The sequence below is a fragment of the Symsagittifera roscoffensis genome, chromosome 2 (assembly GCF_963678635.1).
Source record: "Symsagittifera roscoffensis chromosome 2, txSymRosc1.1, whole genome shotgun sequence".
Lineage (NCBI taxonomy): Eukaryota > Metazoa > Xenacoelomorpha > Acoela > Convolutidae > Symsagittifera > Symsagittifera roscoffensis.
In genome coordinates, this window is record NC_087063.1 from 49292588 (window position 1) to 49319075 (window position 26488).

The 26488-nt window shown below is 44.3% G+C and overlaps 1 protein-coding gene across 1 annotated transcript in view; it reads right to left on the reverse strand.

Annotated features, from left to right (window-relative positions):
* The window catches only part of LOC134838910 (calcium release-activated calcium channel protein 1-like), a 38272-nt gene extending 16622 nt beyond the window's left edge, over positions 1–21650 (reverse strand). Inside the window, exon 1 of the mRNA XM_063854225.1 lies at positions 21626–21650. The gene's annotated coding sequence lies outside the window, so the exon portion shown is untranslated. The remainder of the gene's footprint in view (positions 1–21625) is intronic.
* Positions 21651–26488: the final 4838 nt, after the last annotated feature.

The window sequence follows — 26488 nt, forward strand, 5'->3', positions numbered from 1 at the left end:
GAGAAAATATCATATACAAGTGTTACAAATAAAAAACTTCGTCCAAAGTTATTTTGTCAGTTATTGTTCCGAGTACGCAAGCGGCGTTCGCAATCTGTATTGCCAGGGAGATTCTCAGTTTTAAAAAGCTGCCTGCTCTGGGTTCCTCAGTGCATATGCTTAGGTTCTTACAAAGCGTGCTCAGCTTGCTTCTTCTCTTCTACAAAGCTTGCTCAAAAAAATGTCTGTGCTGGGGCCGGCCGCGCCCTGAACTTCAAAAGCTAGCGGTTGAAAAAAATATCCATCATTTACAAGATCTTTATACTTGTAACAGTCGCCTACTTAAGTCACATATGAGGTTAAAGAAAAATAGGCCCTATAACCATTGGCTCAAGAGTCAGGGACACTAACTCTTGTGTTTTTCTACCTCGAACGGTCGGAGCCAATTCGGTTCACTTACGACATGAGACTAAAACCCTCGTTACAGCTTAAAGGCCACAACCAAAATACCTCCCCCCCCCACTCTAGAAAATAAGAACGTCCCCATACTTAGGTCTCAAAATACCCAAAATACGCAAACGCCGTTAAAAACAGGGTCGGAACATTCCTTTTTAGTTGCTTTTTATTAGACAGTGGAACTTTGGGGAAACGGACTTTATCCTCCACGGTAATTATCCTCCAGGCGATATCCTCCACCATTATCCTCCATTTCTCAAACAGGGACTTTTTCCTCCATTTTTATCCCCCAATTTTATGAATTTGGATGTTCATGGTCAGCTGCATGAAAAAGATGGGAGCTGTGCGACCAGTGGTTCAAAAGTTATGACCCGAGCCGTAAACAAGCTCAAAATGAGGTCCAAAACTGACGAAGTTGCTTCAGTTGGCTTGAAAATTAACAAAGCTTGCTCGTAGAGCTTCCGGGATAGGCCCATTCGCTTCCTCGTGAAAAATAGGTCTTAGAACCACCTTAGATGAGCTTGCGCGACCCTTGGTTGAGCTGCAGGAGCGACTGATCGCCTGGAGGATATCGCCTGGAGGATAATTACCGTGGAGGATAAAGTCCTGTACCCGGAACTTTGATCAATTTCAGATGGATCAACCTAAAACTCTCCTTACCTCAACATAAAAATTATAAAACACACTCAACGAAACTTATTGGGTACTCACAAACCAGCACACTCGAGAATTAGAGTAACTTAATTACTCAGCAACTCTAGCATTAAAGGGAATTAAGTATTAATTCAAAAAGTTTGTAATTAACGAATTCCAGCAAAGGAAATCAGTTTTGACTTGAGAAATAAGTTTTGGAGCTGGTTCATTGGGAGACTTCGGTTGTCCCTTTCCCCCGAAGGTTCACTCTGGTTCACTTCAAGTTAATATCTTCTCTTCTCGTAATTGTTCTGTCTCCTATTTCAGGATAAGACAGCTCTGCTCTAGTGTGATTTCAATTTCCCCCTGCTTTCTCGACCACTTTCCCGCGATTGTAGTACGATTGTTCTGATCTTGTATTTCTGATATTTTCAGTTGTCGTGAGAAATTTGAGCATGACAGGCTCATTTCGAATTTTTGAAAATTTCCATTTCACCCCAAAATTACGTTGTTCGTATTGCTCAAGGTCAAACTTCCAAATATGACCGACTGGCACATACTCTCCGGAGTCAAGATCGATGTCCTCATCGCGTGTTGCCGTCTGCCAGTGAATCCCCAGAATGTTGAGTATTGCTCAAGATATAGTGCCAGTGGTCATTTACAGAAGTTTGCAGCAGATTTAACTTTATCTACACCCCAAAGTTCAGAACCATGCAAAACTGTCACACTATCGCTGAACAGCCATCAAAATCTGCTTACACCTGCACCTTAAATTTCCGCTTTGCAAGCTAATGATCAAAACTTCTTTTGTCTTATCCAATCAGAAAAATTGTCATGCAGCATTTTGATTTATATAATAATAATTAACAATATTTCGTTTTGTTAAAATTTCTTTTTCGTGACCTCAGGTTTCATCCGAGTTCACACTCGAGCCCCTTTCCTTCCCTCTCAAGACTCAAAAAACCTTCACTGAGCCCCCTGCTCATTTCTTATTCCTGGCTTTCGAGGTGCTAGGCATTGATGTGTTTGACACCGTGATCTGCCTCAGCAGCAGTTCCTCATCATCGGAGCTGATTACGATCTCTTCCCACGCTCTTAGTTGTTCGAAGGATCGCATCCAATCCCTCTGCTCTTGCAACCTCTTTGCTTGGTTCGGCAAACCCTTCACTTTCGATTCCCTGTTCAAGCAAAAGGAATTGTGCAGGCTCAGGCTCACGTTCGTCGCCAAGTCCTCCTCCAGTATCGATTCCCTCGCCTTGGTATTATCTCTAGACACCCTTTTCCAACCTGTCGTGATCGCATTTCGGTGTGTCAGCAAAGGTCTCTTGAAGGCTTCCAGACCTAACCCGCCACGAATTGCCGATATTCTTTCCGATGTTTCTTCATATGATCCTTCGTCACCATATACACAAAGATGCCAGTGTCGCTCGAAACCACGGGAAGAACCTATATGCGGCTCGATGCGTGCCTAACCTCCATAGGTATGGCGAATACCTTGTACGCAGTCCCAAACAACTCATGTCTCCTGCTATAATCAATAGCGTATATCGATTCCGCCGTCGGTGTCTTCAACTCCCGATAATTCGTCACTTTCTCCTCGATCCATTCCAACGCCAACATTGTGCTTACTACCAAGATGGTCGCCTTCTGCCGATAATCGGGTAATCCGATCGACCGAATTTCTTCCACATGCCACACTAAGCAGAGGTTTGAGTGTTCCGAATACCACGCCCTCTGTGCCAGACAATGGCATGGGCATTCCCCATGTGTAGTATCGATGCTCCGGAGGTTGCGCTCTCCCGAAGCTTCTAGCAGAGGCTCCAATTCCATCATCTTCTCATGTGTCATATCATTCTACTCCTAGGCTGGGATCCTTTGTTTATCGGCTAATCAGCGGCAGTTTTCTTCCATACGTGTGATATCAAGATAAACTCATGGACGACTCAAGCAAAGAAGATGAGGGGTTCAATGCCTCCAAAATAATATGGAAGAAAGATCGTGGAAGAAAGACATATCGCTCTAAAAGACGACATGAAGTTCGCCACGATAAAATATCGGGCGCCCTATGGAGTGGAGCAAGTGGAGATGAAACGAGAAGAGAAGGAGCTGGATGAAACGAGACGAGAAGAGCACATCTGCGAGTCACATGTCTTTCGGCTCCAGTAGCTTGTCCACCACTCTCAACTGCGCAGGAGTAGCCACCCTGATTCTGGCTATGCTCCTTCAATGTTTGGGGGGCTCCACTATGAGTCCTGGACTCACCAACAGCCTAAGGGGCCTATAATTGATCGGTCCTATAAATGATTTCAGCGGAAACCCGGTCAGATCTGCCGTCTCCATCATCCTCGCTCTTGAGAAGTGCGCTTCGTGGGCCTTAAACCAATCCACACAATGGTGCCGACTCAAGTCGGCGTGCGACACATCCTTAAGCCCCAGGACCTCCGCCAATTCCTGCCTGCACTCCATGTCCTCCAGATCCAGTTCTTTTATCTTTTCTAGATATCGCGCCCGGCTCGTCTCAGCCGGCCTTTCCATTCTCTTTTCATCCACTACCACCACCGAGGATACCTCCGAGCTTTGGGGCGTGGACGACTCTGCCTCTTCGGCCTCCATCGGTGTGGACCCCGGTTGTCGGGTCCGACTGCTCCTTGAGCTGTCCCTCGAGTCGACTCTCGCTCCCAGGCGACTGTATAGGGGTCTAGTGGCAAAGAAAGGGGGTATATCGGGTGGACCGAAGGTGAACTGGGCCGTTTCCTGCAGGTCCGACTCTAGCGCATTTATGTGCCTCTGGAAGACACCATTTATCCACTCTAAGCCCTTAGGCCTGTCGAAGTGAATGCCATCCGATGGCGCATCATCCGGGAAGGATCGTTCCATCATGTCGGCCACGTCCAACAGTCTAACGGGGAGCACGCTCCTCTGTTGTATTTGCCTAATTTTTTCCTTGATATTGCGCACCTTCTCGTTTTTCTCCATCGCGTGCTGGTCGGTCATCATATTGTATGGGATCGTGCAAATCGTGAGTATCACAGGATCCAGATAAACCCTCAACTCCTCAAGAATGCAGCTCTTTTTCTCGTGCAGTCTCATCAACTTTCTCGATTCCCCCTCTGGACACGTCATTGGTTCCCATCATCAGAGTGACCGTATACATCTTGACCATGTCCAACATCTCTAGTGACGCCAACATCTGAAGTGTTGCCGCTCCAGAAAAACTCAAGACTCCCATCTGCCAATGCGATTGGATCCGGGTCAGCCCCCGTATCAGGCTTCCCCTATGATTAAGTGGACCGCACCCTCTGGTATCCTCGGCTGTGCGAAATATTCGGCCCCAGACGCGTCGTGGAAACAGTCCCTTCTCGCCCGCTGCGCCATGGTCCAATCCATACGGTTGTGTCTGTGATACCTGCCATCTGTATTCTTCTTATAGCTCGCGATTATGAGACTCCTGACTGGGTGGTCCCTCTAGGTGGAAGGTCGCTCTTGTCGTGTCGAATCATCACGGCTCCTCAACTGTAATCTATCTTGCAGCTCCTTGAGACGCGATGAACCCCCACTGATTTGGCTACTACCAGGAGTTGAACTCGAGGTATAACCCGGCAGTGTGACCTCCATCAAAGGCCTTATCCGTTGCGCCTCTAAACCGCGCACGGAGGGCACCGGCTCGGGTGGTATCCATGCCTCCAGTTCCTCGTTCATATGTTCTTGAGCCGCTCGGTCCATGTTGAATCGTCCACAGGACCTAGGAAATTCTTCTACCTCCATCCGCGACTCCGGCCTCGACCCTGCTGTTGCTTGTTCGGCGGTCCTCGTTCCCTTCTCCTTTTGCCTCGCAAACTCTCGTTGTCGCCTCTGAATCTTTTCCATTTGTGACTTCAGCTGCTCGCAGTTCGCCTCATTTTTGCGTACCTTCTGCTCTTGTTGGTACTCTGCTCTAATCATGTTGAGATCACGCCTGATCTCTCTCGAGTTTCGCACCATCCCGGTCCAGATTTGCTTTGTCTCTTTCCCTCTGGGCTCTTTCCAGTTCACTCTTTAAACTGTTGAGGTCCGGGTACGCTTCCTCTGTCTGCTGGGACCGTATCATAGACAGTGGCCTGCTCGTGGATTGGCCTGCGGATCCTACCGGCGGTCTGGTAGGAAATGGGAACTCTCCCGCACCATATTCTGTCGTGTTGTTCAATCCGGGATTCCTTGCCAGGTCGAATCCCCTCACGCCTCTATCTACGTTCCAGGAGGTTGGATATCCCCTCCGTGGTGTAGCCAACCATCAGCACTGCCTCCGTCGCTGACTCCCTACATTCACCCTGCGCTTCTAGCTGTAGGATGGCATTCAACATCACCGCCAACCTCTCATCGACTTGAGTGTAATCAAGATCCATCAGGTGCTTGTACAATTCATCGAGCGTGAGCCTCTTGAGCGCTGCTAGCATAGATTTCCAGAAGCGATCTACCATCGTCACTATCTTCAATTTGATCCTACTATTAACCAACTTGAGAACACCGTACCAGTTAAACTTGAGAAAACCGTACCAGTTAAACTTGAGAACACCGTACCAGTTAAACTTGACAACACTGTACCAGTTAAACTTGAGAACACTTTCCGAGACCGCTGACAGAATACTTACTCTAGATATCTTTCTCTTCGTTGAATGAGTGATGCTTGGATGTCGATTCAATTTTACAAATCAATCTGAAAATAAAATCCATTTTTAGACTAAGATGTTCTGTTCCTAACCTAATCCCCCCTCATTATTGTGTTTAAAAACATTATCCCTCCTTCTATTTCACTGAAAGAATTCAATTGTGAGTTTTGAGAGCAGGCAAATTCATTTCATGCTTTAGCACCGTCAACTCCTCTAAAATTTAATTGTCAAGCCAATTGTGTTAAAATCCATCTACCTACTTCGCGCCCCCATGTACCTAAATCGAGACCCCCATGTACCTATCTTGAGACCTCCATTGTCCGCTCGTAGCTCAGGCGATACTCAAGTAATATTTCTTGTGTAGGTGTACCATTATCTCCGTTTCTACGAAGAACACGAGTAGGATGGCGTATAATTCCCTTGGGCTCAACTTGCCCCTGTTTGGGTCATAGACCGGCATCGAGACCTCCATTATCCTTCTTTCGACCATGAAGTCTCTCACTCAGCCTCGTTAGTGCCAACATCACGTGCTCAGGATCTATCGTGTTCCTTTCATTGATCCTCGTTACCAGAAAGCACAGGTAATTACCCGGGACTTGTGAAACTGACGGGGGAAGCGCAGCCATTCCTCCCTACCCCGGTCTCTGTCTAAATAGAAACTCCACGTTCTGATATTCTCTGTTAAAGTCGGCCTCTAGTCTCAATTTGAAGCTCATGTCCGCTGTTATACAGATCGCGCTGGTCCTGTCTGACAAAAGGAAGTCGCTGTTCGTGATCAGGATGTTCTCCGAGTATTCATTGGGTATTTCAAATTTTGTTTTGAAGTTTCGTCCTATGGTAGGCTCAGCCTCTTCCTCATTCAGTTCCAGCCCGCTGGTCTCTCTCACTTCTCTGAGTTTTTTTATCATCAAAGTTTTGGTGTGGGTAAGTCCTATCCCCACTCTCCGGACAAAAATATTTATCGACGTCCCGTCGATGATGCTGGTTCTAAATTATCTGGCGGTATCTCGAGCGGCCTGTCGGTTGCTGTCCAACCGAAGAGAGGATCTTCCGTTTTCACGTGTTTTCCTTCTGATACGTCGACCTGCTGGTTGCTTTGCTCTTCATCTCTTTTGCTCTTGACATCGCGCATCCATTCTAGTATACTCAAGATTGTGTTTTCCCTTTCTATCTCGCTCTGCTCCAGATCTGTTTCTAGTTCTGGTGTGGAGGAGTCCTCTTGCGGATAGTTTTCGCTGTCATTGATAATTTGCCCAATTTGCCCATACTCAGTAGCTCTTCGCATAATTTATCAGGCTGTATCTTATCAATCAAGTAGTCATCTCCGTACCTATTGTACCTCATGCCTGTCCGTTTGCGATTGCCACTCCTGGTTCCAGCTGTTATCGGCAAGTCTGTTTCTGTCCACTTCGGCACCTCGTCCTGCTCCGGATCGTTCCAGTCTTCTTCCACAAAGGATTCCGCCTCTGAGTCCGCTTCTATCTTCTCATTATCGTCCAAACTCAAGTCCTCGTTGCCATCATTTTTCTCTCTGGTACCCTTTTCGTTCACCTCGCATGCTGGCTCCACCAATAGGTACCCGAGTCCCTCCATATTCTGCGGTACGCACCAGTCTTCTGGGGATGGGACATGAGGTTTCAGGTTTTCATAATGCGCTGCTCGCCCCGTACTCAAGCGGTAGAACCGTCCTTGCTGGTGCACTTCCGTTATCATGAACGATCCTCTCCATATTTTAGGTAGTTTCTTTGTCCCTTTGGGAGGTATAACATTCTGGAATACCGAGACGTATTGGCCCACTGCATATGGTTTCGCTTGCAGTATTTTCTCATCGTATTTCTTCTGCTGTCTCATTTGTGCTTGCGCTGTGTTCCTCCTGCAGAGCTCGTTTAGTTCCTGTTGTCTCTTAACCGCTTCTTTCACATAAGCTTGAGGCGATGTATTTTTCCCTTCGTATTCTGGGTAAAAGAACGTTAGGGGCATTGCTCTCTCCCTGCCCGTTAATATCATGAAAGGACTGATTCCTGTTGTCGAGTGTTGCGTGCTGTTGTACGCCCCTACCACTTGCGGCAGATACTTATCCCAGTCTGTCCTGTATCTCGAGCAAAATACCCTCAGCATATTCACCAAAGTTCTGTTCGGTCTCTCCACTAACCCGTTAGACTGAGGATGGTAAGTCGTTGAGTGCGCTTGAGCAATGCGTGACCTCTTCATCAATTCTTTTGTCAGGTCACCCACGAAGGCTTTCCCGGTGTCCGACTCATCGGACAACCATATCGTGATATCCAATGTGTTATCAAGGGGTCACAAGTATCCTCCGCTGAGGCTGTTTGACAGGGCACCGCTTCCGCCAACTTCGTAAAGTGGTCTATTATGACCAGTATCTGATTATATCCCGACTCTGTCATGCAGATCTTCTGATGGTCTATCTGCACAACCTCGTTGATTTCCCAGCTCGCAACGGACTTGAGTGGGAACTTCATCTTCCTTGGGTCTTTCACCTGTAGACATGCAAGACATGCGTTCATCCATCTCTCACAGGCCTTCCTTAATCCCGCCCAATCAAACATGTGTAGTATTCTCTGTTGCACTTTGTCTATCCCCTGATGCCCAATTTGACGGTGCGATCTGAATAACACCTCCGTCTGGTACAACTGTGGTAGTATGACGAGGTTATGCTTGTGTAGTATCTTCTCCTCATCCTTTCTCCTGCATGCTACCACCCCATCGGCTGTGTGAAAGATTAAATCTTTTCTATCCTTGTAGAACTGGCTCAAGATCTTGTAGCTGTCTTCTTCCAGGTCCCTTTTCTCTTTGGCTTCCGTCCGGATCCATTTGGAGAGGTTGCTTGTCATCTTGCCATTCTTTTGGGCTCGTATCAGGTCCGACAGCCTATATCTCGTCTTGACGTGCTCCTTCAGTGCCATCATCTGAATATTCATTTCTCCGGGACTGTGGATGTCATCTTTCAGTTTGACGCAAACTATCCTCCTCAAAACCTTCCTGTCATCTTCTGGTACCAGGTTTGTTCTGACATTTGAGTTGCATGATAGCACCCTGAACGGTTTCCTTGATACTGCAATTTTCTGAAGTTCTTCACCTCCACGCACCTCCTGCTGATCCAAATTGTACGTTTCTGAGGAGGGATCCGTCTGTAGCTCCCTGTCGCGGTGCCTCATCTTCTCTTCCGCCAAATCATGCCTAGACTGTCTTGGTCATCGCTGCTCTTTTCTGAGTCTTCATCCCATTCTTCACACTCCCCGGACAAATTTTCTTCTTCAGCATCTTCCTCTGCAGTGGGCCACTCCTCGGACTCTTGACTCAGTCCGAGGTGTTCAGCCTCCTCCTCGAATGCCACCATAGTCCGTTCAAGTGTGTCCTCAGGGATTCTCTCAACCAACGACTGCACGGATTCTTTTCCATCAGGTTTCTTTTCTTTTAAGGAGTCCTCGCTACCATCCGCATCATTCCTTCTCAAAATCGTGACTTCTGGTTCCTCATTACCTTTTTCTTTGACCACGGGTTTATCGTCTGCCAGTTTCTCGAGTAATCTACTCAAGTCTTCATCTATCTCCGCTTTTCCCGTTTCTACTTGGTGGAGATCATTGCCTTTTGCCTCGAGTATCTCCCTCACAATTTTGACTTGAGCATTATCTCCATTATCATCCTTGGGTTCTTTTCAAGATTGTTTTCTCTGGGCGCTCCCTTGGTAATTCGGGGTGATCTTCTATAGGTTTGCCAGACTTGTTGAGCCATCTTGTGAGTGGAAGACTATCATACGTTTCGTTGTCCATGAAGGAGAAGCCATCTTTGATTTCTGGCCTATCTGCGTCCCTCTGTTACTGTCTCTCGTAGAACTCCGTCTTCTTACTCGAGCTATCGGCATTTTGATGTTTGTCTCTTGTCCTATGTTCAATTATCATGTTGTTTCCATCCAGGCGAACTATCCATCTCCCAATGTAGCTCTGATCCATTGAGTACGTTTTCAACCAGCTGAGTGCCCTGTTGTCGACTCGTAATGCTTGAACGGCTCGCTACCTAGGTATGCCCTGTATGCCCTAGGTATTACCTCTGCTTTGGGCGCCCCGTACTCCATCTCCGTATCACTCAAGACTTTACTCCCGTATGCTATTGGTCTGAAGACTGTCTTCCATTCCATTCCTGCTCTTGATGGAGAATGCCAGAAATAGCTACTACCAACGCATCTGTGTCCAGCACTTACATTCCCTTTTCCGTTGGCATCCCTAACACCGGTGCCTCACACAACTCCTTCTTTATTGTCGGGAATGACTCTTCTGCCGCATTTTTCCACGTGGATTTCTTATCTTTGTGCCTCATCAGTTGTTGCATCGGGTACACTTTGTCCGCGTAGCCCTTAATGAACTCCCTGTAATAGTTCGCAAAACCCAAGAAGCTCATCAGTTGATGTTCCGTTTTTGGCGATTTCCAGGTCAGAACCGCTTCTACCGCATCTGGGTCTGGTCTGATGCCGTGTCTGTCCACCAACCTCTCCAGGTATTTAATCGAGTCCTTGAGTATTTCGCACTTTGATGGTTTGCATTTTAGTCCCGATCTCTTCATGCAGGCGAGCACCTCGTCTAGTCGCTCGATTAGGTCCTCTAGTGTCGGTCTCGCAATCACCACGTCATCCACGTAGCACATTATCAGGTTACCATATTTCTTCGTTACAACTATCAATGCGTGTGCCTTCAATCCTTGAAACGTAGTCGTGGCTTTGCAAAGACCAAAGGGCATCCTCTTCCATTGAAACAACCCTAGCTCGCAGGCAAACCCTGTTTAATCCCTGTCTTGCTTCCTCAGTGGAACCTGCCAAAATGCTGATCCTAAATCAAAAGTCGTAAAAAATTTTGCGTCCCCTAACTTCGAGAGGCTCTCATCGATCCTAGGTATGGGATAGGAATCCTTCACTGTGACGGAGTTCAGATATCGAAAGTAGCAAGAAAACCTCAATTGGTCGCCTTTCTTCTCAGCCATCACTACTCCACACGCCCACGGTGATTTGTATGGTTCTATCATATCATACTCCGATTTGAGTTGCATGATAGCACCCTGAACGGTTTCCTTGATACTCAATTTTCTGAAGTTCTTCACCTCCACGCACCTCCTGCTGATCCAAATTGTACCTTTCTGAGGAGGGATCCGTCTGTAGCTCCCCGATTTGTGTGGGGTCAAACGCCTCGCCCCTCCATATGCTGTACCGCCGAGTCTTCAAGCTCTATTTCATGTTCAACAAAATCGCAACATCCAATATCTGCTTTATGTTTCGAAAAAACGTCCTCATTCCGCTCTAGTACGCCCTTGATGGCTTCGAGCTGTTCGTCCGTTACCTTGCCGCTCAAGTGCTCTATTTCAGGTAAAACCGGTTTATCCATTTCCAATTCCTCTAGTGTAAGTTTTTCAGGGAAATTCGAACAGCTCGAAAGTCCATCGTCTGTCTCTGACTTAAGTGATTTCACAAGACCTGATGAATCTTTTGTTTTCTTTAATCTTCTCAAGATACAAATCTTGTCCCTGTGATTGGGACAATCAAGAATTTCATTCTCTTTTACATTTTCAGTCTTTTCATATTGATATTTCACGGGTAAACCGTATCCCCGTTTCCTTCTCCTCTAGATTGTGATGGGTATGTCAAGAATATTCAACGAGACACTGACGCAGAGACCGCTCTTGGTTATCGAGAAGGATCTTTCTAAAACAGCAGCCCTTTGACTATTTGGATTTGGGACTATGCATTCTTGCTTGTTGTCACTTAGTTCATTATAATTTTTCATTCGCAAGCTTACAATTGCCGCTTCGGGCACTTTCAGCCTCACCCTCCTATTCAAGAATACCGGTGCTTTATTCTCATTGCCATTATTAAATTTACCAGTTTAATTACGTACTTCTTTTCCGGATTCCAAATCCTGAACATGGCATTGTTTAGATCAATTTTTACGTCGAAATTTCTGATGAAGTCTCTGCTCAAAGTGAATTGGTCAGACTCATCTAGGTTTTCCACCACAAGAAAGCTCATCCACAGGTTGCGCTCCCCCAAATTTAGGGCTATCATTGGTGTCCTGCCTAGTACCCGCAGTGCCCCTTTTTCTGCAGCTGACAGCCGAATTCTCGAGTCTATTAAATCGTCTTTGTCGAAGCCCATTCACTCCCAAGTTTCGATTGGTATAACGCTCAAGACTGCTCCCGTGTCCAGTAACCCGCGTAACTGAGTCCTCTTGCCACTTATGTCATGCACGTGTGCCGATACGTCTGCTTCTGTACCGATATGCATTGCATCCTCTTCCAACATGGCGCAGTGTCCAATCGATCTCACTTTCAGTTCTTCCCTGCCCACGTAGATTTGTCCGGCTAGGTCTTCGTCACATGTTATCATCGTCTTCGTGTAGATGTTTATTCCATCTATATTTAACATCACCTCATGTGGACCGTAGGCCTCCGTGTATTTAGTTTCGATGCGGACTGACTTGCTGCCACCTCTTGTGAGTAGTGCTCTCAAGGCTCTAGAAGTTGTCTGCGGACTTATTGCACTTAAGTAGTCTGCGTATACATCAATGTGCATTGTCGTCTGATCGCTTGGTTCACTCAGATTTCTCGTTACTTCGTGGCCGCCCACAGAGATTATCGACATTATTCTAACTCCGATTTTTGTTAAGCCAAATGGCTTTCTCGTCACCATTTTTAGCGTGTTGCAATTTCCACACCTTGTCGCTCCCACTTCGGCTTCTGGCATTGGCACTGACCTAATTAATGTCTCATTTAACTTCAGCCTTTCGATCTCCTGTTTTAGTCGTTGCTCGATCTTTTTCGTTGCTAGGTCTTGTTTCACTTTGTTGAAGAACTCCGCAGCTGCTTTCTCATAGTTTATTTCTAGAAATTTCCTGGTCTCAGCTTCTATAGCATTTTTGACTTGCGCTACAGCCTTCACCGTTTTTGTCGGTGGTTCCGCACTCGGTGCCTCCGAGTTTTTTTGTGTCGAACTCCGCTTGCCTGTTCCTCGTGTTCTGTACCGCCGCCAGCGGTAAATTGTGTTTGAGGTGACTTTGGTTCTTCACTGCTTCCCAAAACAATGGACAGTCCATCCTGAAGTGGCCCTCTTGATTGCAGAAGAAGCATCTCCCACCTATCTTGATGATCAAGCCACTGTAAAACTCGTGTTCCTCCGTTTGATTCATGTCCTCCTCTTTCGGCGCGTATCCCAGACTCTTCATGCCTTGCTTGTACGTCGTGCAACCCGCCACGTGATGATCCGCTGAGCCGCAATTTGCGCATGACCTCCTTTTGTCCATATCATCTCTAGGCTTGTACCATGACGACCTCTGTTGTTTACTCCCCCCTTGCATGTTCCTATTCTCTGAGTACGAGTACTTCTTAGGTTTCATCAACATGTAATCCCTAGACTTTTGCCGCATCTCTTCCGGAGTCGGTGCATTATCTTTCGACAGTGTATAGTACGTTGCCAACATTGTTCTCAAGTCGTCACTTTTAACCCCATCGATAAACTTCGAGGCGATGCTGAAGTTCCTTCTGTTTATTGATTTTTCAGGGTCACTCCTTCTTCTCAAGCTCTCAAGATCATCCAGGAACCAATCGATTGATTCATTGTCCCTCTGTCTTCTCTTTTCGAATCTCCTCATAGCTTGGTGATCCTTAATTTCTGGTCCGAATCGGTTCAACAATATCTCGAAGATCTTGTCTGCAGTATCACGTTCCTCTTCCTTCTTTGCAACTACACATTTTAACGCTGTGCCTTCTAAGTTGCTGAGTATCGCCGTGCAGGCCTGTCTCTCGTCATTCAAGTTGTCTTGTTCCAAATGTAGTCTCATGACTTCTACCCATGTTTCGATGCATCCATCTGAGTCGTCCTTAAATTCCTTTGGTTTCTTGAAGGTTTTCCTGGATTTGCCACCTCCTCTTTCACTCGAGTCAATGTGCCTTGTAGCGAACGCTTCCAATGTCCTATTCATCATTTCTAAGGTGCTAGCCCACGTCATGGCATCAGGTCCCACATTATTGCTCGTTGTGGAATCCCCTGGACCATTTGTCGCATTTGAGGTTCCACTCTTCATCATTGTCTTGGCCCCCCTGGTCCTACGCTCGCTGCATCCCGGGGTAACGGCGTGGACTCCTGCTTATTCCGTTGTGGTTCCACGAAATCGACTCTGTTGCCTTGCGTTCGATCTGTTACCAGCTTGTCTTGTGATGTAGAGTTTTTCAAGATAGCATCCAGTTTGGACTGTATGGCACATGAACTCTCAGCCTGGTCTCTGCTCATTGTGTCTATTCTCGTCTCCAGACTCCCTAATTTACTGTTCACAGTGTCGTACCGTTGCTTCATTTCTTGCATTTCTTTTGTGATATTTTTCTCCCTCTCTTTGTCGGTAGCCTCTACCTTGTCTCACATTTGCTGTAGCCTCTCTTCAGTTGCCTTCGCCAGATTGAAGCAATTGTCCAGGCTCTTATCATAACGTATCTCCTTTTTTAGCATTTGTCGATCCTCTTCACTGTACTTCAGTTTTTTGTCGATTTGTTCCAACTTCGCCATCAAGTCGCCCAGTTCAGGAGAAGTTGTTTTCTCTTGGTTAGCTGTTGCCCCACTGTTAACTGGTGCCTCATGGTTAGCTGTTGCTACAAGTTTGACCTGATCATCGTCTCGATTGTACTCTGTTGTTATTGCAGAAACCGTTCCAAATGTCTTGCCTTTCTCGGTCGTTGGTGCTATTTTCTTCTTCTCTCTTGGTTTCATTCCGACTTTCATTGTAATCCTCTCTGTGAAAGACGTTCTGTTTGTTTGAGAGTCATCCTTTATCGTTTCCGATGTGTTGCTCGTTGTATCGTCTACAATGTCAATCGGCGAGAACTCTATCGTCTTCTTTTCTTGTTCTTCCGCATTCGGCATTGGTGTCGATTCCGTTATATTCCTATCCACCTCATCAACACTCTGATCCGGTGTCCAAAGATCAATTTCCGTAGTAGGTACTGTTTTTCCCTCCATAGCGCTTACTTTCGTCTTGCTCTCCTTTGCGCTTCTTGTGTTGACCATGCTCACTGAAAAGTTCCTTCTCATTACTTTTTGGTCCGACGGCATTGCTTTCCGTTGCGACGATTTATGATTTGTCTTTGACTCTAGCACTTTTTTTTCTGCTATCGGTACCATATTTCGCCTCATAATTTTATTTAAAAATTCTCTATTTACAAGGTTAAAATTTACAAAATTCTATTCTAAGGATAAAAATTCTAAAAGGTATTCTTGATTCTCTTAAGTTAACAACTTCCAATTGTTGATCTTAATGGAGCAAATTTTTTGTGATTTAATCGTTCTGACCGGTCTTTGTACTCCTATTTAAGTGTTGGGATATTTCACACTATCACAAGACCTAGCGCTCAAGTGTTGGGCTAGCTCGCACTGCCCCAAGACCCTTTTCGCTCCAATGTTTGGACACTTCGCACTGTCCCAAGACCTCTTAGTACTGTTTTAAGGCTTTTCCGTTTTGTCCCAAGACTTCTTTGTACTGTGTCAAGACTTTTCTGTACTGTCCCAAGACTTTTTTGTACTGTCCCAAGACTTTTCTGTACTGTCCCAAGACTTTTAGGTACTATCCCAAGACTTTCCCGCACTGTCCCAAGATTCTTGGTTTTGTCCCAAGACTTTTCGGTACTGTCATAAGACTTTTCGGTACCGTCCCAAGACTTTTCTGTACTTACCAAGACTTTTCTGTACTGTCCCAAGACTCTTCTATACTGTCCCAAGACTTTTCTGTACTTTCCCAAGACTTTTCGGTACTGTCCCAAGACTTTCCCGAACTGTCCCAAGACTTCTTGGTACTGTCTCAAGACTTTTCTGTACTGTCCCAAGACTTTTCGGTATTGTCCCAAGACTTTCCCGCACTGTCCCAAGACTTCTTGGTACTGTCCCAAGACTTTTCGGTACTGTCCCAAGACTTTTCTGTCTTTACCAAGACTTTTTTTTTTACTGTCCCAAGACTTTTCTGTACTGTCCCAAGACTTTTCTGTACTTTCCCAAGACTTTTCGGTACTGTCCCAAGACTTTCCCGAACTGTCCCAAGACTTCTTGGTACTGTCTCAAGACTTTTCTGTACTGTCCCAAGACTTTTCGGTATTGTCCCAAGACTTTCCCGCACTGTCCCAAGACTTCTTGGTACTGTCCCAAGACTTTTCGGTACTGTCCCAAGACTTTTTCTGTCTTTACCAAGACTTTTTTGTACTGTCCCAAGACTTTTCTGTACTATCCCAAGACTTTTCTGTACTTTCCCAAGACTTTTCGGTACTGTCCCAAAACTTTCCCGAACTGTCCCAAGACTTCTTGGTACTGTCTCAAGACTTTTCTGTACTGTCCCAAGACTTTTCGGTATTGTCCCAAGACTTTCCCGCACTGTCCCAAGACTTCTTGGTACTGTCCCAAGACTTTTCGGTACTGTCCCAAGACTTTTCTGTCTTTAGCAAGACTTTTTTGTACTGTCCCAAGACTTTTCTGTACTGTCCCAAGACTTTTCTGTACTGTCCCAAAACTTTTAGGTACTGTCCCATGACTTTCCCGAACTGTCTCAAGACTTCTTGCTTATGTCCCAAGACTTTTCCGCACTGTCTCAAGACTTCTTGGTACTGTCCCAAGACTTTTCCGCACTGACCCAAGACTTCGTGGTATTGTCCCAAGACTTTTCCGCACTGCCCCAAGACTTTTTGGCTCTGTCCCAAGACTTCCTGGTACTGTCCCAAGACTTTTCCGCACTGTCCCAAGACTTCCTGGTACTGTCCCAAGACTTTTCTGCACTGTCCCATGACTTCCTGGTACTGTCCCAAGACTTTTCTGTATTGTCCCAAGACTCTTCGGTACTGTCCCAAGACTTTGCCCCTCAAGTGTTGGAACACTTCACACTGTCCCAAGACCCCTTCTTTCCTAGTGTTGGAACAATCGGATCTCTTCTTTTTCGTTGTTGGGACTCTTGAACCACTGTCTGTGGTACCACCACTTCAGCTCTAGTATAAAAATTTCCCCAAAACCCAACGTTACTGGCCGAAAGTTTCAATTGCTCACCCTCCTGTATTTATCTCCCTTTTTTAATCTGATGCAAGTTGAAATCCAACTTGTTCGCAGATGTCTTGTGATCACCTGTTCTTTCAAAACCGATAAAATTACTACCGAAAACGTATAAACTTAAACGAGAAAAAATGATAAAAACAGAAAGATGAACCCACCTAAAATTCAAACGTGACCAATGTCGTCCTTTCGTGAAAAAATAATGTCTGGTTCCTGATTGCTACGCGTTTTCCTCCCTCTACTAACGTTCGTATGGTGTTTTTTCCTTCCGGGTTACAAAAACTGTCTATTTCTGTATCCCCCACCCGATCCGACCAGGGTAACTACCTTAATTCGATCTTAAATTTGGATATGTTCTTTTTGTAACTCACGCGTGTAAGATTATAATGTAACTAAATCGACGATATCGGTTGATTAGTTATTGTAACCTCTCCCCCCTTTTTACAATTTGCAACCGCCAACCTCTAACTTAACCAGCTCCTCTTCTAACCTCCCCCCTAATTAGCCCCCCTCTTAAGCCGAAAAATACCTTAAGCGCCGGGTGCTAAACCTCATGAGAGAAAACCGTAGAACCTGTTTCCAAGCTCTGCTCAAGTAAAAACGTTCCTCAAAACAGTTGAAATCCGCTTATCCAATTTTACACTTATATCCTATAATGTAATGTGGATTCTAACGATACCCGATTGACAAACCAGAACACCCCTTTTTTTCTTTTTCTATTCATTTTTGGTTTTTGTTTCGCTTTTTGTCTTTTTGCTCGTTTTTTTTTGTCCCGCTAGTTACCCTCCCTTACTCGGTTAGCTAGGCCTCGTTCGGAGAGCGTACCAGGAAGTTTTCTTGAGTTTTCTTGAGAAGCTGTCACGGTAGAACCGGAAGGTTTACACGTTCCTGCTGAACCGTACCACCGGTAATCTAGAATGGGCATGTAGCCCGGAGCTGTGTCAAGTGGGTTCGACTCCGTAGTCATGATGTCGTAAAAACACCCAACACCCAGGAGCGCCATAAAACACTATGTAACAGTCGCCTACGTGAGTCATATATGAGGTTAAAGAAGAATAGGCACTATAACCATTGGCTCAAGAGTCAGGGACACTATCTCTTGTGTTTTTCTATATCGAACGGTCGGAGCCAATTCGGTTCACTTGCGACATGAGACTAAAACCCTCGTTACAGTTTAAAGGCCACTTCCAAGATACCCCCCACTCTAGAAAATAAGAACGTCCCCATACTTAGGTCTCAAAATACCCAAAATACGCGAACGCCGTTAAAAACAGGGTCGGAACATTCCTTTTTAGTTGCTTTTGATTAGACAGTGGAACTTTGATCCATTTCAGATGGATCAACCTAAAACTCTCCTTACCACAACATAACAATTATAAAACACGCTCAAGAAAACTAAATTGGGTACTCACATACCAGCACACTCGAGAATTGGAGTAACTAAACTACTCAGCAACTCTAGCATTAAAGGGAATCAAGTACTAACTCAAAAAGTTTGTAATTAACGAATTCCAGCGAAGGAAATGAGTTTTGACTTGAGAAATAAGTTTTGGGGCTGGAACATTGGGAGACTTCGTTTGTCCACCTTTCCATCGAAGGTTCACTCTGGTCCACTTCAAGTTGATATCTTCTTTTCTCGTAATCGTTCTGTCTCCTATTTCAGGATAAGACAGCTCTACTCTAGTGTGATTTTTATATCTGGAAATTGCGAATAGCAATTTCCCGCTGCTTTTTCGACCACTTTTCCGCGATTGTAGTACGATTGTTCTGATCTAGTATTTCTGAGGTTTTCAGTGTCGCGAGAAAGTTGAGCATGACAGGCTCAATTCGAATTTTTGAAAAATTCCATTTCTCCCCAAAATTACGTTGTTCGTATTGCTCAAGGTCAAACTTCCAAATATGACCGACTGGCACAACTTGTCAATTTTTCGCTCTTCCGCTTCAGCGGCAGCCGTACCAGGGTTACAAACAGACTCGGCATTAATCCTACAAGGAGCTAGCTAAGGAGTCTACTACCGTTACATCTCACAAGAACTGCTTACCAACTGCCCATGGAACGAGCGTCAAACCGTCTGGTCGCTTCTGATCGGTCCTGTAGAGGTGTCGTGGTTCTAAAACAGACGGAATGTGAGTAGAGGATAAACTCTGCTTTATAAGGGCATTCAGGTTTGAATGCCTAGAGAATCTCCCTGCACTTTTGAGGCAAGAAAGACCATGCCAACCATCCTCGGTAACGTCTTTTCCGCACACGCATTTATGCCGTTCGCATATTTTTGAGCCCAATCGAAGTTCTATCGCAATTCTGAGTTGTTGGTTTGACAGTTTTAATCTTAAATTTTTGAACGGGCTGACGTTCAACCATTGGGAGCCAAATCTATATTGGAACGCGTTGAATCTTTCTACGTCCATTGGTTCGAGTCGTAAAAACAAGTCTGCAATTTCGCTGTCAAAATTGGCTCCGTCCATTTTTTGTTTTTCATTTTCCGGGGCCATTTCATTTTTTCCAAGTTCAAGCCACCGTTTAAGCGCATCATCACATAAGGTTCCATCCGCATGCTCCAAACCAAAGATTGTGCTCAAGGCATTTTTGCTCCTACTGCTGAGGCTAAGAAAGCGGGTAAAGCGAGTAGACGAGCGGAAGAAACGCCCAAGCCACCTTTGGCTGCCGTTAGAACTGCTTGTAAAAACTGGTTATCATCCATTTTCACGTTAGTGATAATGCATTACGAATTTCTTAGCAATTTGCCGTAACGTTCCAAAAAACCATTTTGCAGAAAACAAGGGCTCGTACGCAAAAAATATAGGAGTTTTGGCATGCTAAAGCAATTTTTCAGGAGGTAAAAACCATAATGGACGTCTAGTTTGTCAATGACATCCGAGATTTTTCAAGCTCCTTAATTTTTTTGTCGAGGAATTCTTTTCGGCAAAGTTCGCCGATTGGAGATCCTAAAATGAGGAGTTCTTCTTTTGTTTTTATTTTTGTTTTGGGGCATATTTTTCGAAATTGTGTTAAAAATGAATTATACTGTGTACTAGTAGTCGGTCCCAAAAAACAAAGTTCGCACTTCTCAGTGTTCAAGCTCAGGCCGTAAATTTGTTCCAATTTCAGAATGTTTTTAAGGTCCCGGAGTACTACTTTATAGTCGTCGGCTAAATTTCTATCATCTAAATACCAGAAATTAATTTACGACACCAACTGTTTGACTAGTGTATGAATTGTTTCCGAAAAAGGGGTGGGGCTTCATGATCACCTTGCTGAGTTACGTCTTCTGACATTATGATAGAGCTTCCGTAAAAAAGGTAACATGGTTTACCATACGCGCAATGGGTTTATTTATACAATTCGGGGCGATTTGAATAAACATGATTCAGCATTTATTCTCTGTTTAAAGAGTTAAAGGCATTCTTAAAATCTAGTTTTAAAAGAACAGTGCATTTTGGATTGTCGTCGCGTTCAATTAGGTTTCGGAACGAGTGCGCAGCTATTTCTACTCCTCGTTTGGTACCGCATCCTACCTGTTTTTTTCCGAAAATTTTTGTCGCTCGGAGAGGGCCTTGCTTCCAGCGCATTTAGACGCGATACGTCTCAGCGTGTTGGCTATGGCAATCGGTCTCAACCCTCCGTCTATCTTTATGAGGGCGATAAGCTTTGCGCCAAAAAAAGAAAGGTCTTAGGGGTTCGGGTATTGTGTCATCTCCATTGAGGTTTATCAGCTTAGTAAGCGATTTCAGAAAATTAAGTCCTGCACTGCCATTCGACTTACTATTAGGATCTTTAAAAATTTGAGGAACTATTTTATCAGGACCTGCTACTGATCCGTTCGGAATGGACATTATCGCTTTGTATAGTTCGAAATCGGTTACGAAAAAACTATCCAAATTTTGTGGATTTGGAGCTGCAAATTTGGCTCGTTGATGGTGCTTAGAGAACAATTTTTGATAATTATCAGCTGAAAAAGGAGCAATTTTTTCATCCGAAGCAGCAAGCCTCATTCCTCCCTTTACATTTCCTTCGTCGAGCTTACTACTTATTAGCTTTATTCTCTGCTCGAGGTCACTCAGAGGCGGGCTTGAAACAACTTGGGGATGGGATTTTGGAAGTGACACGTCATTTGCTCGAAATTTTTTATTTATCAAAGAGCTCATGCTTGAGGTCTGTTTGCGTCCGCTCTTTTTCGGTTGCTCCAAAAAAAAGAACGACGTTAAAAAAATTAGCCATTTTGTAACATCTTCTACATTGTAGACGATGTCATTTACTTTGTCCGACAGACTTTCCGCCAAGGGAACACGCGAGTCTTTTGGTAGTCTCTTGAGTACTCGGACATTTGAGAGGTCCGAGTATTAATAGTATTAACATAATTGTCTAGCACTAAATCACTACCTATTGTTTTTTTGTTAACAGAATTTACATCAACGTGTATAACGCATTGGGTTTTCTTAGAGTCGCTACGAGAAATATTTACACAACTGATTTGATACCAACTAGAACAACAATCACATCTAATCCAATTTATCAGTCCTGAAGGTTTTCAGCAATCTTTGCTTGCACACTCTTTGTTGTTTTTCCTCATCTTGACGCAGCATAAAGGGTGATAAGCGGTTAGTGGGAAATTTATAAATCAGCAAATAAAAAAAAGACAATTAAATTTATTTAAATTTTAAAATCGAATTATAAAAATCAAAAACAAGGAACAAACTCAGTAGGTCCAGCGGTGCACCACCAGACTCTTCAAGCCAGTTCCAGTTTCCCACCTCCCCACAGAAAGTCACTTGACAGTTCTGTCTCTAAAATCCCTCAGAGGGCGCTCCACAAACAGGCACAAACATCAAACATAACAAATCTATTTAATAAGTTTATCACAACAGTTACTGCGTACTGACTGGCCAGGCATGCCGAAAGCTCGTGAAATGTGGATAAATGTTTTATCCCAATTAAATAGTGCAAAAAGGCAAACAGATTATCTGCATGACGGCTATTAGACGCAGTAAATTTCTAGTGATGATAGACTAATTTAGGAAGCCATCAGATCAGGGCTGTTCGAAAATCAATCGCGATTGCAATCGAGTGCAATCATGCAAGATTTTTGGCAACAAAAAATGATGATCAGAATCGGTGAAATCCTAATTGTACCATCAGAAACGATGTGTTTTGTGTTACTTGTCAAGTGTTTTGATTACTTAATCTACTGTTAGAGTGTTCCAATGCAGTAGGTAATTCTTGTTTTCAGATACCTGATTGTGTATCCCGTTGTGCCTCAATTAAAATATCTTTCAAGACTACTTTCGCTTTAACAATGGTAGCAGGAGGTAGTTTGTAATGGCCTCTTACAACAATCTACCATCTCTGAGTGATGGTGTATCTTACGACAGTTGGCGTTCTGAAGTCAACATTTGGCGAAGAATGACGGATATAGCTAAAGCGAAACAAGCACTTGCTGTCACGTTGTCTCTGACAGGCCAGTACAAAGAAGTAGGCATATTTGTCAGTGTCGATCAGCCTAACATCGAGGAGGGGATGGAAGCTCTCTTGGCTGTGATGGATGCCAATTTTCAGAAAGAATCAGTGGACTGTGCCTATGAAGCGTATCACAATTTCGAAGTGTTCAGAAGAGGGGATTTATTGGTGTCTTCTTTTCTTATTGAGTTTGAAAGGCGCTACACGAAGCTGAAAAGTCATAGTCTCCCGCTGCCAGAAGAGATTCAGGGTCGCAAGTTGCTAGAAGTTGCTGATTAACAACAGTCCCAGAAACCAATGTCAATTTCTGCTGTTACTTCTTTGAAGTACTCCGATGTTAAGCGAGTTCTTCGTCGTACGTTTTTCGGAATTGGCGAGAGTGCCGATGAAGGCGAAATACGGGTAAAGTAAGAAGCGTTTTTTGCTGGTAAGCACAGTAGCAGATAGTGGGATAAGCGCAAAGACGATCGCAAGAGTGACACGCAGAAGCAAGGTGGTGGTGTGCGAAGTTCTACATTGAAGCAGAACACAGTGAACGTACCCGCAGAGCACTGAGGCACAAAATACGGAACGTTAAACAGCATTTTTAAGTAGGCGACTGCGTGTTTCATAGGCGTTTTGGACGCTAGAGTGGCCCCGGTAAAGTTATCGGACGAGACGGTAAAATTCTTTACGCAAGAAACGGAGGACAACAAGTTGCAAAAGTCCACGAAACAGACCTTTCGTGCTCTTCATTTGACGTTCCAGGGTCGGAAAAGCAGTTAGGAGTATCAGATTCTGTTGAAGAGAAGGTGATTTTGGAACCCAACACCGTCAATTTGGACGAGAGCATCTGTAAAACAGGAGCTGCTGACGATGCGGTGATTGCAGAGGAGAAAATTCAGACAGGAACTTCCATTTTGCAGTCCAACGACAAAGTGCCGGAAGTGATTTCTGATCAGATGCGTGAAATTTCGAAAAAGTTCGAGAAAAACGACAAAATAAAGTTCACTGCGGCCAACGAATTTGGACAGATCGTAGACATCCAAGGAGTTATCGATGGACGTGCTGGAAAAGCTAATGGGAAGCGGAAAAACTGTTACAATGTTCTTTATGAGTCACCAGAAAATGTGAAACGGAGCGTTGGCTGGTGGATTTTGATCGCGTTGACAACAATGATCACGTCGAGGAATTACAAGAATAATTTGTCTCAGGTATTCCCACTAATGTAGATTTCTTACCCTCGAAAAAGAAAGAACTCGACTCTTGGCTTGGGTTAGGAGCATATGAACCAGTATCAGACTGCGGCCAGAAAACAATAGATACTCGTTGGGTTCTGATATTAAAAAAACTGGCAGATGGCTCAGAAGTTCCCAAGGCAAGACTGGTGGCAAGAGGATTTCTGGAGAAAAGTATCGCGAAACATAAGAAAGAATCGCCTGTTTTGACACGTGAATTTATAGGCATTTTTCTGTCGATTGCTGAATTCTTCAACTGGTAACTTGTCAGTCTTGATGTCGAAACCGCATTTCTTCAGAGTGACAAGCTGAACAGAGACGTATTCATACGACCTCCTCCTGCGTCAGAGCAGCAAAATGTACTTTGGAGACTAAAGAAACCAATTCATGGCTTGATAGATGCGTCTAAGCATTGGTTCTCCAAACTTTTGCAAGTTTTCAGTGATTACGGGTTGAAACAATGTGAAATTGAACCATCTCTGTTCACAATGAAGACAGATTCATCAGAGCTGGAAAGCCTCGTATTGTCTCACGTGGATGATTTTCTGATCACAGGTACTCATCAAATCAGGAACAGTTTTTTCAGTTCTTTGAAACGTACTTTCACGATTGGTTCAGAGTCGAGACTGCCTCTGATAATCACTGGACTGGCAATCAAGAAAGAAGCAGACGGTACAATTTCGGTTTTACCAAGAAAAGTTCGTTGAAAATTTGGTTCAGTTGGATTTTGAACCAGACACTCATGATGTTTTATCAGAACGTGAGGTTGAAGCGTTCAGAAGCCTTGTTGGTAAACTTCAGTGACTCAGCAGTCACACAACGCCGGATCTCAGTTTCAGTGTTGATACAATTATCAATTGTGATGGCATGCGTGTCGATCGCGCTAAACTTGCCAACAAGCTGATACACCGGGTGATTTATGAGAAAGACTGTAAACTGATTTTCAGGCCACTCTTCTTCACAGAAAAGCCGCAATTACGACTTCTAAACCTGTGTTTTTTCTCCGATGCTGCGTTTCAAAATCTCCCAGATGGTGGTTCTCAGGCAGGTTATGTCATTGGACTTTTCAGAACTATTACTGAGACTTTTCATCTGATTGGCTGGAATTCTAAGCGGGTTAAGCGCATAGCAAAAAGTACTCTAGCAGCAGACACGCTAGCTCTTCAAGATGCGATTGACCCCGCTTTGTCTCTGAACAGCATTTTAAAATAAAATTCTGGATGTAGAGTTTGAAATGATAGAGTAAATTGATAGCAAGCAACTGCACGATTCATTGAAGTCTGCGAAAGGCGTGACTGAGAAGCGGCTACGCGTCGATATAGCCGCTATACATGAAGTTATCGATGAGAAAAATCTCTTGATAAAATGGCTGCCAACCGCTTCCAGCTAGCTGACTGTATGACCAAGAAAACAGCTCCAACAGACCAACTTTTGAGCGTCATGGAAAGTGGATATCTCCTTAGAGTAATCAGTGACTGATTGAGACGCGTTTGTGGCTTTAATAGCACTTGAGCCGTTAATTACGCCTCGAACAAAATAAAAATGAAAACAGTGCAGTTTGTTATTTTTAATGTAATTTGTTTACTTAATCTACCGTTAAAGTGATCCAATGCAGTGTGTAATTCTGATTTTCAGATACCTGATTATGTATCACGTTGTGCCTCAACTAAAGTATCTTTCAAGACTGTTTTCGTTTTAACATTTTGTGTGGGTTTTAGTGGAAGTGTTTTGTGACCAACTGATAGCACACTGAAACTCGAGAAATGGTTGTCCCATTACGTTTCTGTCTGAAATCGCAATATTTTTCGCAACAGACTTGACATTATGCGCTGATGAAGAGGTCACAGATACATACCGCAAGTGCACTCAACAACCTATTTTTCAAAGAAGAATGGACTGGCTGAGAGACCAAATCGGTAAATCAGTAAAGTTTTTGAATTTAAAAAGCTCAAGGCACACGTACACGATACATTGGTATAAAAACTTGCCCGAGGCAATCGGAGAGCATAGCAGTACTCAAACACTTCACGACAGGTACCAGTCCTTTCACGATGCTAATCGTAAGAGAAGAAGCAATGACGTGCTTTCATCCTGAGTACGTGCCGAAAAAGGTTTCTAACCAGGTGTACGCAAACAAGCACCCAGAGACAAAAAACGCTGAGTGATCTGTGCAGACCCAAAACTATTCAAGCACTTATGCCCCAGAGGAAAATTGCGCTTGAAAGATCATAAGAGCAAAATTTTACCCGAAAATGTGGCTGCGCTAAGCTCAAAAAAGTCAAAGATACTATTATTATGATTATTATTATTATGATTATTATTATTATGATTATGATTATTATTATTATTATTATTTAAAAAAACTCATGTGTACAAAATACACAAAGGAGTTTCCTCCTAAACCAAGAGAACAAATGCGCACAAAACAGCTTATAAGCGCTAAGTAGAGCTCAAATCATGATGGTATGTGTCACGAAAGTGAGTCCAAAAATAGCGAAGCAAACGCCATTTCAGCCTGATGGGCTCAATGAAGTTAACCATGGTGGGCAATTTATTAGCAAGTGTGGGAGCTCTGTACTAAAAACTCTGCTCGCACACTTTTCTTCGTGGTTTGAGAACATCAAAACAAATTCGGTCGACTAGTCGCGTGCCGTAGCTATGAGCGGTGACTGCGAGGTATCTACTAAGATCATGATAATTTGGCAGACCAGTGCACCATCGTAACATTTTTTATTTGCACTGTCTCAAGTTTTTTCAGGTCACCCAGATCTGGATAGCAGCACGTGGAAGCATACATAAACTGCGGGAGAATCAATGACTTGTGCAAATCTAACTTAGATGCGGTTGACAGATTGGGAGAACTGCGGCGTAGCATGAAAAAAGCGCTAAGGGCTTTTTGACATTTGAAGTTTACGTGTTGATGCCACTTCAAGTCGGTTGTGATAAGTAGACCAAGATCTTTCTGCAAGTCGACAGGAGCAAGGACGGTGTCATTCATTCAAATTTCAGTCTCCGATGAATGCAGGAAGCA